This window comes from Macrosteles quadrilineatus, unplaced genomic scaffold (genome assembly GCF_028750875.1).
Source record: "Macrosteles quadrilineatus isolate MER2022 unplaced genomic scaffold, UCM_ALF_1.0 Scaffold_5__1_contigs__length_97177068, whole genome shotgun sequence".
Classification (NCBI taxonomy): Eukaryota; Metazoa; Arthropoda; class Insecta; order Hemiptera; family Cicadellidae; genus Macrosteles; species Macrosteles quadrilineatus.
In genome coordinates, this window is record NW_026542598.1 from 92979239 (window position 1) to 92995638 (window position 16400).

Here is a 16400-nt window from a genome sequence, read left to right on the forward strand (position 1 = left end):
TTCAGCAAATGAGGCGAAATTCTTATCTTTTTCCTGCGACCATATGGACATTATCGATTATCAACGCCTCTCTCAACTGCGGAAAAACAGATTAAATCAGTGAACTTAATTTATAAAAAAAGATGGGCCCCCTCCTAGGCCAAGGTCCCCGCAACTGCCGTGTCCGCTGTTAGGGAAATACAGCCCTGAGTATTTATGTAGTTTGGCCTTTTGCTACACCACTGACAAGATTCTTCTTGAACCTCATATGGGAAACAGATCAGCTCAATATAGCAAGAACCTTAAAAAAATTAAGAGACCATTTAAAGTGGCTATGTATTTAACAACTATTAATTTCTTTGTTTTAAATAGTAAATCATTTGTAAGATAGTTGCCTTGAGGGACGAAACTGTTCAAGGAGCCTGACGTGGGGCAGAATATACAGCTGTGTTAAATCCCATGCTACGCTTTTGGTACGATTGGCAGACAGCAGCACACCACGGTGATATTCCTGCAACAAGGCACATCAAGGGGTTAGAAGGATTAACACAATTATGAATAAATATATACGTTTCTTGTAAAAGCAACCAAGTCTAGAATTTAATTTATCATATCTTCGATTTATATAGGATTTACTGATTATTCTGGACAAACGCCAGTACTCAGTTAGGTAATTTAAATCTATCATGAGATCTATTTTATTTGTCAGTTTATTTTTCCAAATTATACATCGGTTTATTAACATACTATTGCATGTTTACTGTTCAATTAGTAATGATGATCTGTAAATCCATTGTGTATCTTCATAGACTAAAACAATTAAATATAAACTGTCAGCCGAGCTGCGGTTACCATAGGTTTTGGCACACACCACTGGGAGCGCTGTGTAGTTATGTAGCATGTACGTCGTAACGTAAATCCATTGAGTATCGTATTTTATCAATTTAAACATTTAGTTATTAGATATGTAAAAAACTACCTGCAAATGATAAAAAAGACAGCTGATATTAACAGCTTCTCGAAGCGGGAAGTTCATACTTGGAAGTAGTTGAAATTCTTGCTGTGAGATTTTCTCAGGAAAGTTCACCCGCTACAATCGGAGAGATCTGAAACAGGATCAACGAACTATTAAAAGTAATCCTATCTTGACCAAAACTTACTTGTATTTACCTGAGTCTCTTCATTTAGCTGACCTAAAATCTTATTTGCTGACATCCATTTTTTTCCATTAAACCTGTAGTGAACTGGCTGGAGTTGAGATAATAAAATTTCTGCTATCTACTTACACTAAGGTTGTTGTATTATTGTTTCTGTTTGTAGAGTAGATACTTACTTAGGTAGTCGAATACAGCTCTGATGATGCCTTTATGAAAGCTAGCAGGATGAAGAGAAGAAAGTAAGGAAATCATAACAGTGGTTGGAATAAGTTCAAGGGATACTTTGGATAAAGGACACCCGTGGTAGGGAGAGGAGGTCCAGACACAATTATTTTGATCTACCTCTTCTCTCTACACACAAGCGCTCCCTCGGCCATGTTCAGGTGGAGGGCCTCCTGTTTATACCACATAATATTACCGTACTGTGGTAGGGCCGTAACACAAGCTTAAGGTGTGAATTACTAATCAAAAACAGTTTTCGAAACTCCAAAAACTTTTGAATTTTATCAAATATATCTTACAATATGAGTTTTGAAATAATTTGAGGGCCGAAGCTCATTTATCCCTCCTTGCCACCCCTGGTAAGAATCTTAGAAGTTTAATCACACAATACCTTACTTACTTATAGGAATCTATTTTATATATATTTTTTGGTAAATTGATGCCCCCATCTTCTGAAGGTGTAAATAATTCCCTATTTACTGGCTTTGCCTAAGTAGATAAGAGTTATATAATGGCTTTTCATGGTTAAACTTCTTAAATTTTTACCAGGCTACTGAAAAATTACTTAATAAATAACTTAATACAAAATATATGTATATCCTACAATTTTATTCCCTTACTTATAGAAGGCTTATTAATAACACCTATTTGAAGGAAAAAAATATCTAATAATAAAAATATATGTACAGTATGCAACATTTGAGGAATCAATAAAATTGGAATTTACGAAAAACTACACAACTTACCACTTTTTTTATTTAAGATTTCCTTAATCTTCTTCTTCTTCTTCTTATGGTTCTTTTAACTAATATTAACAATCAACTTAAACTATCCAACTTTATGACTCATATCTGAAATCGCGTCAAATATTTGTTCATCAGTATGTCCGTGAAACAATATCAGATGATTTGAAAATGGACATTAAACTTTTACCAGGTTACTGAAAAATGACTTAATATATAACTAAATACAAAATATATGTATATCCTACATTATTCCTTATCTTTAAGAAGGCTTATTAATAACACCTATTTAAAGGAAAAAATATCTAATAGTAAAAATATATGTACAGTATGCAACATTTGAGGAATCAATAAAATTGGAATTTACGAAAAACTACACAACTTACCACTTTTTTTGTGATTTCCTTAATCTTCTTCTCCTTCTGGTTCTTTTAACTAATATAAACAATTAACTTAAACACTATCCAACTTTATGACTCATATCTGAAATCGCGTCAAATCAAGGTTCATCACTATGTCCGTGCAACAATATCAGATGATTTGAAAATGGACATTTAACTTTTACCAGGCTACTGAAAAATGACTTAGTAAATAACTTAATACAAAATATTGTTATTGGAATTTACGAAAAACTACACAACTTACCACTTTTTTTTGTGATTTCCTTAATCTTCTTCTTCTTCTGGTTCTTTTAACTAATATTAACAATCAACTTAAACTATCCAACTTTATGACTCATATCTGAAATCGCGTCAAATCAACGTTCATCACTATGTCCGTGCAACAATATCAGATGATTTGAAAATGGACATTTAACTTTTACCAGGCTACTGAAAAATGACTTAGTAAATAACTTAATACAAAATATTGTTATTGGAATTTACGAAAAACTACACAACTTACCACTTTTTTTTGTGATTTCCTTAATCTTCTTCTTCTTCTGGTTCTTTTAACTAATATTAACAATCAACTTAAACTATCCAACTTTATGACTCATATCTGAAATCGCGTCAAATCAACGTTCATCACTATGTCCGTGCATCAATATCAGATGATTTGAAACTGGAGATTAAACTTTTACCAGGCTACTGAAAAGTGACTTAATAAATAACTTAATACAAAATATATGTATATCCTACAATTATTCCCTAACTTGAAGAAGGCTTTTTAATAACACCTATTTAAAGGAAAAAATATATAATAATAAAAATAAATGAACAGTATGCAACATTTGAGGAATCAATAAAATTGGAATTTACGAAAAACTACACAACTTACCACTTTTTTTGTGATTTCCTTAATCTTTTTCTTCTTCTGGTTCTTTTAACTAATATTAACAATCAACTTAAACTATCCAACTTTATGACTCATATCTGAAATCGCGTCAAATCAACGTTCATCACTATGTCCGTGCAACAAAATCAGATGATTTGAAACTGGACATTAAACTTTTACCAGGCTACTGAAAAGTGACTTAATAAATAACTTAATACAAAATATATGTATATCCTACAATTATTCCCTAACTTAAAGAAGGCTTTTTAATAACACCTATTTAAAGGAAAAAATATATAATAATAAAAATATATGTACAGTATGCAACATTTGAGGAATCAATAAAATTGGAATTTACGTAAAACTACACAACTTACCACTTTTTTTATTTAGGATTTCCTTAATCTTCTTCTTCTTCTTCTTATGGTTCTTTTAACTAATATTAACAATCAACTTAAACTATCCAACTTTATGACTCATATCTGAAATCGCGTCAAATCAAGGTTCATCACTATGTCCGTGCAACAATATCAGATGATTTGAAAATGGACATTTAACTTTTACCAGGCTACTGAAAAATGACTTAGTAAATAACTTAATACAAAATATTGTTATTGGAATTTACGAAAAACTACACAACTTACCACTTTTTTTTGTGATTTCCTTAATCTTCTTCTTCTTCTGGTTCTTTTAACTAATATTAACAATCAACTTAAACTATCCAACTTTATGACTCATATCTGAAATCGCGTCAAATCAACGTTCATCACTATGTCCGTGCAACAATATCAGATGATTTGAAAATGGACATTTAACTTTAACCAGGCTACTGAAAAATGACTTAGTAAATAACTTAATACAAAATATTGTTTTTGGAATTTACGAAAAACTACACAACTTACCACTTTTTTTGTGATTTCCTTAATCTTCTTCTTCTTCTGGTTCTTTTAACTAATATTAACAATCAACTTAAACTATCCAACTTTATGACTCATATCTGAAATCGCGTCAAATCAACGTTCATCACTATGTCCGTGCATCAATATCAGATGATTTGAAACTGGAGATTAAACTTTTACCAGGCTACTGAAAAGTGACTTAATAAATAACTTAATACAAAATATGTGTATATCCTACAATTATTCCCTAACTTGAAGAAGGCTTTTTAATAACACCTATTTAAAGGAAAAAATATATAATAATAAAAATAAATGTACAGTATGCAACATTTGAGGAATCAATAAAATTGGAATTTACGTAAAACTACACAACTTACCACTTTTTTTATTTAGGATTTCCTTAATCTTCTTCTTCTTCTTCTTATGGTTCTTTTAACTAATATTAACAATCAACTTAAACTATCCAACTTTATGACTCATATCTGAAATCGCGTCAAATATTTGTTCATCAGTATGTCCGTGAAACAATATCAGATGATTTGAAAATGGACATTAAACTTTTACCAGGTTACGGGAAAATGACTTAATATATAACTAAATACAAAATATATGTATATCCTACATTATTCCCTATCTTTAAGAAGGCTTATTAATAACACCTATTTAAAGGAAAAAATATCTAATAGTAAAAATATATGTACAGTATGCAACATTTGAGGAATCAATAAAATTGGAATTTACGAAAAACTACACAACTTACCACTTATTTGTGATTTCCTTAATCTTCTTCTTCTTCTGGTTCTTTTAACTAATATAAACAATCAACTTAAACACTATCCAACTTTATGACTCATATCTGAAATCGCGTCAAATCAAGGTTCATCACTATGTCCGTGCAACAATATCAGATGATTTGAAAATGGACATTTAACTTTTACCAGGCTACTGAAAAATGACTTAGTAAATAACTTAATACAAAATATTGTTATTGGAATTTACGAAAAACTACACAACTTAACACTTTTTTTTGTGATTTCCTTAATCTTCTTCTTCTTCTGGTTCTTTTAACTAATATTAACAATCAACTTAAACTATCCAACTTTATGACTCATATCTGAAATCGCGTCAAATCAAGGTTCATCACTATGTCGGTGCAACAATATCAGATGATTTGAAACTGGGCATTAAACTTTTACCAGGCTACTGAAAAATGACTTAATAAATAACTTAATACAAAATATATGTATATCCTACAATTATTCCCTAACTTAAAGAAGGTGTATTAATAACACCTAGTTAAAGGAAAAAATATTTAATAGTAAAAATATATGTACAGTATGCAACATTTGGGGAATCAATAAAATTGGTATTTACGAAAAATTACACAACTTACCACTTTTTTCATTTGTGATTTCCTTAATCTTCTTCTTCTTCTTCTGGTTCTTTTAACTAATATTAACAATCAACTTAAATTATCCAACTTTATGACTCATATCTGAAATCGCGTCAAATCAAGGTTCATCACTATGTCCGTGCAACAATATCAGATGATTTGAAAATAGACATTTAACTTTTACCAGGCTACTGAAAAATGACTTAGTAAATAACTTAATACAAAATATATGTATATCCTACAACTATTCCCTAACTTAAAGAAGGCTAAATAGTAACACCTATTTAAAGGAAAAAATATCTAATAGTAAAAATATATGTACAGTATGCTACATTTGAGGAATCAATAAAATTGGAATTTACGAAAAACTACACAACTTACCACTTTTTTTTGTGATTTCCTTAATCTTCTTCTTCTTCTGGTTCTTTTAACTAATATTAACAATCAACTTAAACTATCCAACTTTATGACTCATATCTGAAATCGCGTCAAATCAACGTTCATCACTATGTCCGTGCATCAATATCAGATGATTTTAAACTGGAGATTAAACTTTTACCAGGCTACTGAAAAGTGACTTAATAAATAACTTAATACAAAATATATGTATATCCTACAATTATTCCCTAACTTGAAGAAGGCTTTTTAATAACACATATTTAAAGGAAAAAATATATAATAATAAAAATATATGTACAGTATGCAACATTTGAGGAATCAATGAAATTGGAATTTACGAAAAACTACACAACTTACCACTTTTTTTGTGATTTCCTTAATCTTCTTCTTTTTCTGGTTTTTTTAACTAATATTAACAATCAACTTAAACTATCCAACTTTATGACTCATATCTGAAATCGCGTCAAATCAACGTTCATCACTATGTCCGTGCAACAAAATCAGATGATTTGAAACTGGACATTAAACTTTTACCAGGCTACTGAAAAGTGACTTAATAAATAACTTAATACAAAATATATGTATATCCTACAATTATTCCCTAACTTAAAGCTCCCTAGCTTAAGGCTTTTTAATAACACCTATTTAAAGGAAAAAATATATAATAATAAAAATATATGTACAGTATGCAACATTTGAGGAATCAATAAAATTGGAATTTACGAAAAACTACACAACTTACCACTTTTTTCATTTGTGATTTCCTTAATCTTCTTCTTCTTCTTCTTATGGTTCTTTTAACTAATATTGACAATCAACTTAAACCATCAAACTTTATGACTCATATCTGAAATCGCGTCAAATCAACGTTCATCACTATGTCCGTGCATCAATATCAGATGATTTGAAACTGGAGATTAAACTTTTACCAGGTTACTGAAAAATGACTTAATAAATAACTTAATACAAAATATATGTATATCCTACAATTATTCCCTTACTTAAAAAAGGCTTATTAATAACACCTATTTAAAGGAAAACATATCTAATAATAAAAATATATGTACAGTATGCAACATTTGAGGAATCAATAAAATTGGAATTTACGAAAAACTACACAACTTACCACTTTTTTTAATTTGTTATTTCCTTAATCTTCTTCTTCTTCTGGTTCTTTTAAGTAATATTAACAATCAACTTAAACTATCCAACTTTATGACTCATATCTGAAATCGCGTCAAATCAACGTTCATCACTATGTCCGTGCATCAATATCAGATGATTTGAAACTGGGCATTAAACTTTTACCAGGCTACTGAAAAATGACTTAATAAATAACTTAATACAAAATAAATTTAAAGAAGGCGTATCAATAACACCTAGTTAAAGGAAAACAATATCTAATAATAAAAATATATGTACAGTATGCTACATATTTTAGGAATCAATAAAAATTGAACTTTTGAAGAACTACACAACTTACCAGTAACTTTTTATGTCTGATTTTCTTCCTCTTCTCCTTCTTCTTCTGGTTCTTTTAACTAATATTAACAATCAACTCAAACTATCCATCTTTATAACTTATATCTGAAATCGCGTAAAGTGACGTTCATCACTATGTTCGTGCAAACAATATCACATTATTTAAAACTGGACATGGAAATAAATATATGTACACACACATACAAAACAAACAAATAATTAAGCGTCTTGCATGAGAAGATCTGCTCTCAAAGATCTTGTAGAGGATGGCCTGGCACAAACCTATCATAGCTATAAAGTGTTTTTGAGCTACCGTAATAATATCTTAATTATCTTCCTAACTGTATACCTGATAAAAAGAACCTGAAAATCCCTGATCAGTTGTAAAGCCTATGGCTAATCTGTTCATGAAAAGATATAGACAACTTTACCTGACACTGTATGGTAAAAAAACCTAAACATTTTCAATCTGTTGTAAAAGCCTATGGCTAACCTATTCATGAAAAAATATAGTAAAATTTCACCTAACACTATCTAATAAAAAGAACCTGAAAATCCCTAATCTGTTCTAAAAGCTTATGGCAAACTAATTCATGAGAAGATAAAGTAAAATTTCACCTAATACTGTTTAGGTAATAAAAAAAAGTGAAAATCCCTGATCTAATTAAAATTTAAAAAAAATGAATTTAGTTATCAGTGATAACTCTAACCATCCCTAACCTCTTTGTAATAACCTAAAACTAAACGACAGGGATTTCTTCAGTGAAGTGAAGACTCAATCCGATGAAGGCAGAAGACGTAATGCACACAAAAGGAATGTTCCTACCTTTGGTATGACAGCAACTCTAAACCTGCAAATAGCGAAGTCCAAGTGAGCAAATTTTGTGAGTTCAAGTCTGGCTTAAAGTTGTAATTCATTCTATGATGATCTTCTCCCAAAAGTTGACACCCACTTCAGTCGGAAAGATCTAAAACAGTGTCAAAGAATTGTTAAAATGAATCCTAACTAGACCGCCACTTATTTTAAATTACCTGTGTTTAATGATTCTACACTTTTTGGTGGTCCCACAGTTATGGTTTGAATAGCCTTGTCATAGTATTAAAAGCACTAGCTTGACTGGCAATTAATTTTAATTATCTGTGTTTAATTTTTATGTATCCCACCTTTAGAGTTACTTTTGTAGTATTCAAAAACATAGTGAAAGAGAATTGATGCTTCCACCATGTTCCATGTTTAGGTTTGTTTGGCGTTGTTGAATATTAGAAAAGGTTCAAATACCTGCTATTAAGCAATCCAAATTTGCAGTCTGGACTCAAACTCCGCCGGGTTAGCGTCGTCTGTTTTCTTAACTGATCAGTCGTCTTTAAATGTTTATTTATTTTCGTGTAAATATGACGCTCTTCGTATGAAGAAAGACAACTGTCCTTGTGCAGCCTGATGATGGTGTCACACAGACACGGAAACTAGTTGTTCTAACAACAAATTTGGATTGCTTAATAGCAGGTATTTGAACCTTTTCTAATATTATTTGGCAATCCAGAGGCTAACAACTACAATGATAGGATATTCACCTGCGATTTAAGTGTTGGAGGAGGTTGACGTAGTGTAGGCTACAGTTCCGTTATTTCCCTTGATAAACTTTTGCTATGGTTGACAAACACCACAGTGATATGCCTGCAACAAAGTACGTCAGGAGGTTAAACGATTATTACACTTACTTATAAATATTTCTTGTAAAATAAACCTAGTTTAGAATTTTAATAACCATATATTCTTTCACCATATATTGATTCTTCTGATTTTGCTGGGCTAACGCTAGTGAACTGTCAGGTAAATTTAATTGTTAGTTTTTAATACCAAATAATGCGTTGATTTATCTATACTTATAAAAGGCAAAGCCCTCACTGACACACTCACTCACTCATCACTAATTCTCCCACTTCCCATTTACCTAGGAGGCTGAAATTTGGGCATTTAATTTTTCTTTCTTCGATTCTTTGGGCATTTAATAGGAAAACTAAGTAGTTTTTATTCTGATCGGGCTTTCGGGCTCCGCCCCAGTGGCTCTGAAGTTTCCCATGTTAACCTTATGATTTTTCATATTTAAAAGGAATTAATGAATCTTAACAGCTGTTTCAATTAAACAAGTTGGTTCTGTTCTATGATGTTCAATAGCATTAAAGTTACAAGGATTACCAACAGGGTGCAGCACTATTATTTTTTTTTAATTTATGACAACAGATAATTTGCAATGAAAAGGTGAGTGAGCGTAGCGAACGAACTTCAACCAGGACGTGATTGAGCCATGCGAACTAGCTCATCTTGAAAATTAAGAAGTTAAACGGGGCAAAGCCCGTGTTTAATGATTCTACACTTTTTGGTGGTCCCACAATTATGGTTTGATTAAAAACACAAGCTTGACTGGCAATTAATTTTAATTATATGTGTTTAATTTTTATGTATCCCACCTTTAGAGCCACTTTTGTAGTATTCAAAAACATAGTGAAAGAGAATTGATGCTTTCACCATGTTCCATGTTTAGGTTTGTTTGGCGTCAGTTTTCAGCATCAGCTATTAATGTCCCTTGCCAATTCATGGAGGAGGGTTTGATTCTAGCATATCTCAACAAAATGTTCTATCCACATTGTTGAACAGATTAGTCTTTTTGAAGTATGGCACTTTGCTCCACCACTGACAAGAGCGTCATTGAACCAAATATGCTAAACAGTTCAACTAAAAAATGTTTACTCAACCAAAGTTGAGAAAATAATAATAAAGAATATTGTCTGTTGTCTATCAGCTCAATAAGGCTAGAACCTGTCCACCAAATGATGACTTAATATCGGGTAGCTCATGAAACTTTTTATAGTGTCAATGTATGAAACAACTGTTGACCCATTTGTTTCTCTTTGGATATCTAACATAGGATATTCACCTTCGATTTAAGTGTTGGAGGAGGTTGACGTTGTGCAGGCTACAGTTCCGTTATTTCCCTTGATAATCTTTTGCTATGGTTGACAAACACCACAGTGATATGCCTGCAACAAAGTATGCCAGGAGGTTAAACGATTATTACACTCACTTATAAATATTTCTTGTAAAATAAACCTAGTTTAGAATTTTAATAACCATATATTCTTTCACCATATATTGATTCTTCTGATTTTTCTGGGCCAACACTAGTGTACTGTCAGGTAAATTTAATTGTTAGTTTTCAATACCAGAAAATGTGTTGATTTATTGTTTATATACTATAGACAATTTTCTAAAACTATAGACAATCTAAAACAGTATCAAATAATTAGTAAGTTATCTCAAATTGACAGGCACTTGCTTTCAATCGCCTGTGTGGAACGATGCAATCTGTTTTATGTTGTTGGCAGTTAAATGTGGGGAGTTTAGTAAATATTTACTAAAATACATTTTTAGTAAATAGTTACTAAAAATGGGGAATTTAGGTTTTTACCAAAAACCCTATTCATTGACATCATGGTGGTGAATCTTCTTTCACAACATTTTGAATAAAAAGCTTAATTGTCTTAAAGCTTTGCTTTGAATAGAGAAGAAAGACATTTTTATTTTAGTAAAGTTGGTTAAATCAAGGGTGTCTTTGAACCTTGTACGGGAAACAGATCAGCTCAACGGGGCAAGAACCTATCCACCAAATAAGCTAATGACTTAATATTATGTAGCTTAAGAAACCTTTTACAGTGCCAATGAACATAACAGCTGTTGGTTTGTTTGTTTCTGTTAGGATATCAAAAGTTTGCTACTCACCTGGCACCAAAGTGCTGAAGGAGATGGACGTAGTGAAGGCTACAGTTGCGTTGATTGACAGACACCACAGTGATATGCCTGCAACAATGCACGTCCAGAGGTTAGACAAACAGCACACTTGCTTTTATACTAAAATGTTGATTATTCGTTTTTGTTTATGACTGATTTGTAATATAAAAATAATTTTAAATATTATTATTAAAATACCTCCGCCGCAGCAAACCTGTAGACCAAACCAATTTCCATTTACCTATCCTAGATTCCCGATAAAATTAACTTAAAATTACCAGATTTATTACCTTTCAAATAACCTTAATATTAATGAGCACTTAGCTTTGCTGCTACAGAGGTGTGTTTTTAATTAAATCGTTGATAGCTTAGTATGAAGTACAAAAATTTGCCAAATTGTATTACAATATATCCATAAACAAGCAAACTACAGCAGTTTACTTTATTCTCCATAACAATGAGCATGGAAATGTTGAATTTACACTTTTTTTACTTTCTCCATAACGGTAAGGCGTAAAACAATGCTTGATGCACTTTTTTTAACTCTATAAAATAATTCAAAAATAAATTGCTAAATTGAAAATTTTTAGGGTAAAAAATGTTAATAACCTATCTTAATCCCATTGAACGACCCATAAATTCCTGTTCCCATAGTCAGATCACACTGGTTTGAAACATCATTGAATAAACATGTTTACACGATATGTTAAATTGTTTGTACCTAATTTTAGAAGAGTCCGATCATTTTTGCTTAAGTTATCGCACTAATGGACATATATACATATATATAAAGATAAATTTGAACAGATGGTGTTTTTGGCCTCTGGGGACCTTAAAACAAAAAAGGCCTGAGTAATAGTATATTTCGTACCTAAGGCTGAAAATAAGGTTTTGCCGGCTGGAGATAGTTTTTAAGCTCGAGACGAAGTCAAGAACTTAAAACGATTGAGAGCTGCAAAACCATTTCAGTCCGTGGTACGAAGGGTATCCTGAATGATCCCCAAATGACGTTGACAGCTGGCATGGCCAATAAAACGTAACTTTCAGCCACAAATTAACGTATGTTAAACAGCTAAACACATCATAGTGTGGTGAAAAGGTCTTACCATGACACCTATGCTAAGGTAAAACCCCCCATACACGGCTGAGCATGTTCGCAAGCATGTTAGCGAACATGCTCGCGAACATGCTCGGCGTTGTCAACAGACGGACGAGCATGCTCGCAAACATGCTTAGCGTTTCCAACAGACGGACGAGCATGTTCGCGAATATGCTCGTGAACTTGCTTGTCGCTCGGTAGGCCTATGGCTAATCTGTTCATGAAAAGATATAGAAAACTCGTCGCCAACACCGTCACGAGCATGCTCGCGAACATGCTCGCCCGTGTATGGGGGGCTTAATACTGTAGCTCATTTTCTATAATGGAAAATTCTCCAAAATCAAACAAAATTATTACCTAAACATATATGAGAAGAGGCAGAGCTCACATCGCCTATAGGAAGTTCTAAGATGTCAGGAAGCAGATTCTATGAATTCCTCTGGTCTGACTAGTCGCTCACTACAATTGTAAAATCTAAAACAGAGTCTTAAAAGACAGTTGTTAGAAGAGGCCAAGAGGTATATCAATTAAAAAAGAACCTACATAATTGTTTTTGTTCCTGTACTTTGTATGTTTTGTGCTTTGTATTCATGCCTAGTTTTGTTGATAAATATTTGGTCTGCACTCAACTAGTGTTTGCTGCAAACTATACTCTCCTGAAAAATTTGTCTTGAAGGAACAACGAGAGGCACTGTGTTTGTATAAACACAAGTAGTAAAATATGATCAGTTGCATACTTTGAACTTCCAATCTGTATCTAACCCTATGTTTTCACTTTATATGTGATATTTTGTTCAATATTTCCAAGCTATTGAGATCCGAATCGTAAAGGAACAGTTTAATAGTTGGCAGTTCCTTCTTAGTATTAGTATTTTTAAATATGGAAGAAAGTAAGGAAATCATGACAGTGGGTTGGAATAAGGTTCAAGGGATACTTTCGATAAAGAACACCCGTGGTAGGGAGAAGAGGTCCAGACACAATTATTTTAATCTACCTCTTCTCTCTACACACAAGCGCTCCCTCGGCCATGTTCAGGTGGAGGGCCTCCTGTTTATACCACATAATATTACCGTACTGTGGTAGGGCCATAACTCAAGCTTAAGGTGTGAATTACTAATCAAAAACTGTTTTCAAAACTCCGAAAAAATTTTGAAATTTATCAAATATATCTTACGATATGAGTTTTGAAATAATTTGAGGGCCGAAGCCCATTTATCCCTCCTTGCCACCCCTGGTAAGAATCTTAGAAGTTTAATCATGCGAAACCTTACATAGGAATCTATTTTGTATCTATTTTTTGGTCAATTGATGTCCCCATCTGCTGAAGGCGTAAATAATTCTCTATTTATTGGCTTTGCCTAAGTAGATAAGAGTTATATAATGGCTTTTCATGGTTAAACTTCTTAAACTTTTACCAGGCTACTGAAAAATGACTTAATAAATAACTTAATACAAAATATATGTATATCCTACAATTATTCCCTAACTTAACAAGGCGTATTAATAACACCTAGTTAAAGAAAAACAATATCTAATAATAAAAATATATGTACAGTATGCAACATTTGAGGAATCAATAAAATTGGAATTTACAAAAAACTACACAACTTACCTCTATTTTTTCATTCGCGATTTCCTTAATCTTCTTCTTTTTCTGGTTCATTTAACTAATATTAACAATCAACTCAAACTATCCAACTTTATGACTCATATCTGAAATCGCGTCAAATCAACTTTCATCATTATGTTCGTGCAACAATATCAGATGATTTGAAACTGGACATGGAAACAAATATAAGTACACACACACACACACACACACAAAACAAACAAACAATTAATTAAGCGTCTTGAATTTGTAGATCTGCTCTCGAAGATGTCTCGTAGAGGATGGCCTGGCACTAACCTATCATAGCTATGAAGTGTTTTTGAGCTACTGTAATCTTAATTATCTTCCTAACTCTATACCTGATAAAAAGAACCTGAAAATCCCTGATCTGTTGTAAAGCCTATGGCTAATCTGTTCATGAAAAGATATAGACAACTTTACCTAACACTGTATGGTAAAAAAAACCTAAACATTTTCTATCTGTTCTAAAGCCTATGGCTAACTTATTCGTGAAAAAATATTGTAAAATTTCACCTAACACTATCTAATAAAAAGAACCTGAAAATCCCTAATCTGTTCTAAAAGCTTGTGGCTAACCTATTAAAAAAATAGTAAAATTTCACCTAACACTATCTAATTAAAAAACCTGAAAATCCCTGATCTAATAAAAAATTATAAATAAAATGAATTTAGTTATCTGTGATAACTCTAACCATCCCTAACCTCTTTGTAATAACCTAAAACTAAATGACGGGGATTTCTTCAGTGAAGCGAAGACTCAATCCGATGAATGATGGCAGAACATATAATGCACACAAAAGGAAAGTTCCTACCTTTGGTACGACGGCAACTCAAACCCTGTAATAGCAAAGTGCAAGTGAGCAAACATCATCTAAAAATTAAATTTTGTGAGTTTATAATTACAAAGATATTCCAATATTACCTTTTAAAATATATCTCTTTAGTACACTTCAATGCAAAATGCATGAAATAAGATCCCATGAAACCAAAAGGTTGGTTTAAATTTAATGAAAGATTATGGATTTGTTCGTAGATAAAGTCTCCATCGAACTGACGTCCCAGTAAAGCAGACTAGTTCAAATAAGACACCTGAGGTCGTATTACTTTTTAAAAATATCTTTCATCCAATTGATTTTTATCCAGTGCCGGATTTACCACTAGGCCGATTGGCAAAAGGGGGCCGCAGGGGTTTGAAAAAAAGTTTTTACCTACGACCGTTTTTTAAAGTAGCAATTTCAGTCCAGTTCTTAGAATTGAAAAGTTTCACTTTACAGCTGTTTACTTTCATATCCGCATAGTTTCATTTCATATCCGCATAGTTTTCTCATATCCACACAGGTAACGGACCAATGAGGTTCAAGTATTGAGAGAAAATAATTAAAATTGTAATACTTCGAACGTCAACTAATCAGCTGATCAGCTGATCAGTTGACCAATTTAATTGTTGATCCAACTTGTTCATGTTGATACTCGCGTATTCTTAATTAAGTTGGTGGAAGTCCAAAAATAAATTAAAAAATATTTGCCGAATTGTACCTGATACAATATTATTTATGGTAAGAATGCTGCTAGTAATGTAATATTTAACGAAGTTTAACAAACACGTAATTACAGGAAATCAGCTGATTATACAACAAGTCGTTGCATCACTTTCAGTGGCAATGACAATACACGAAAACATAACCTCTCTAAAAAGTTATCAGTAGTTATTGTTAGTAATTAAATCCAGATTGATAGTAATTAAAAAACGGTCGTAGGTAAAGTAGTGTACGCAACTCGCGTTAATAGTCTTTACGACACTCGTAGAAGTTTTTAAGGCACTCGCCAAGGCTCGTGCCTTAAATTTTCTACTCGTGTCGTAAAGACTCACTTAACGCAATCGTTGCGTAAACTACTATTTTAGATTAAAAAATAATTAATTTTTTCAAACCACCAGTTTGCTTTGATCACAAATGACCATAATGATTTCTCCACAGACCAAGGGAGATGTTTGCGATTTTGCCGTGGCCGCGGGTGCCAGTGATGATGTCCACGTGATTGCGGCCCGCGGGAGATGTTTGCGATTTTGCCGTGGCCCTGGGTGCCAGTGATGATGTCCACGTGATTGCGGCCCGAGAGAAACATTCAAGAATTAGCCGCTGTCGCGAGCTATCAATGTTGTGCCCGTGATTGCGGCCCTCTGGAGACTTTCACAATTTAGCCGCGGCCGCAGGTGACGGTGATGTGTCCTCATGATCGCATCCCGCGAGAAACGTTCAAGAATTAGCCGCTGTCGCGAGCTATCAATGTTGTGCCCGTGATTGCGGCCCTCTGGAGACTTTCACAATTTAGCCG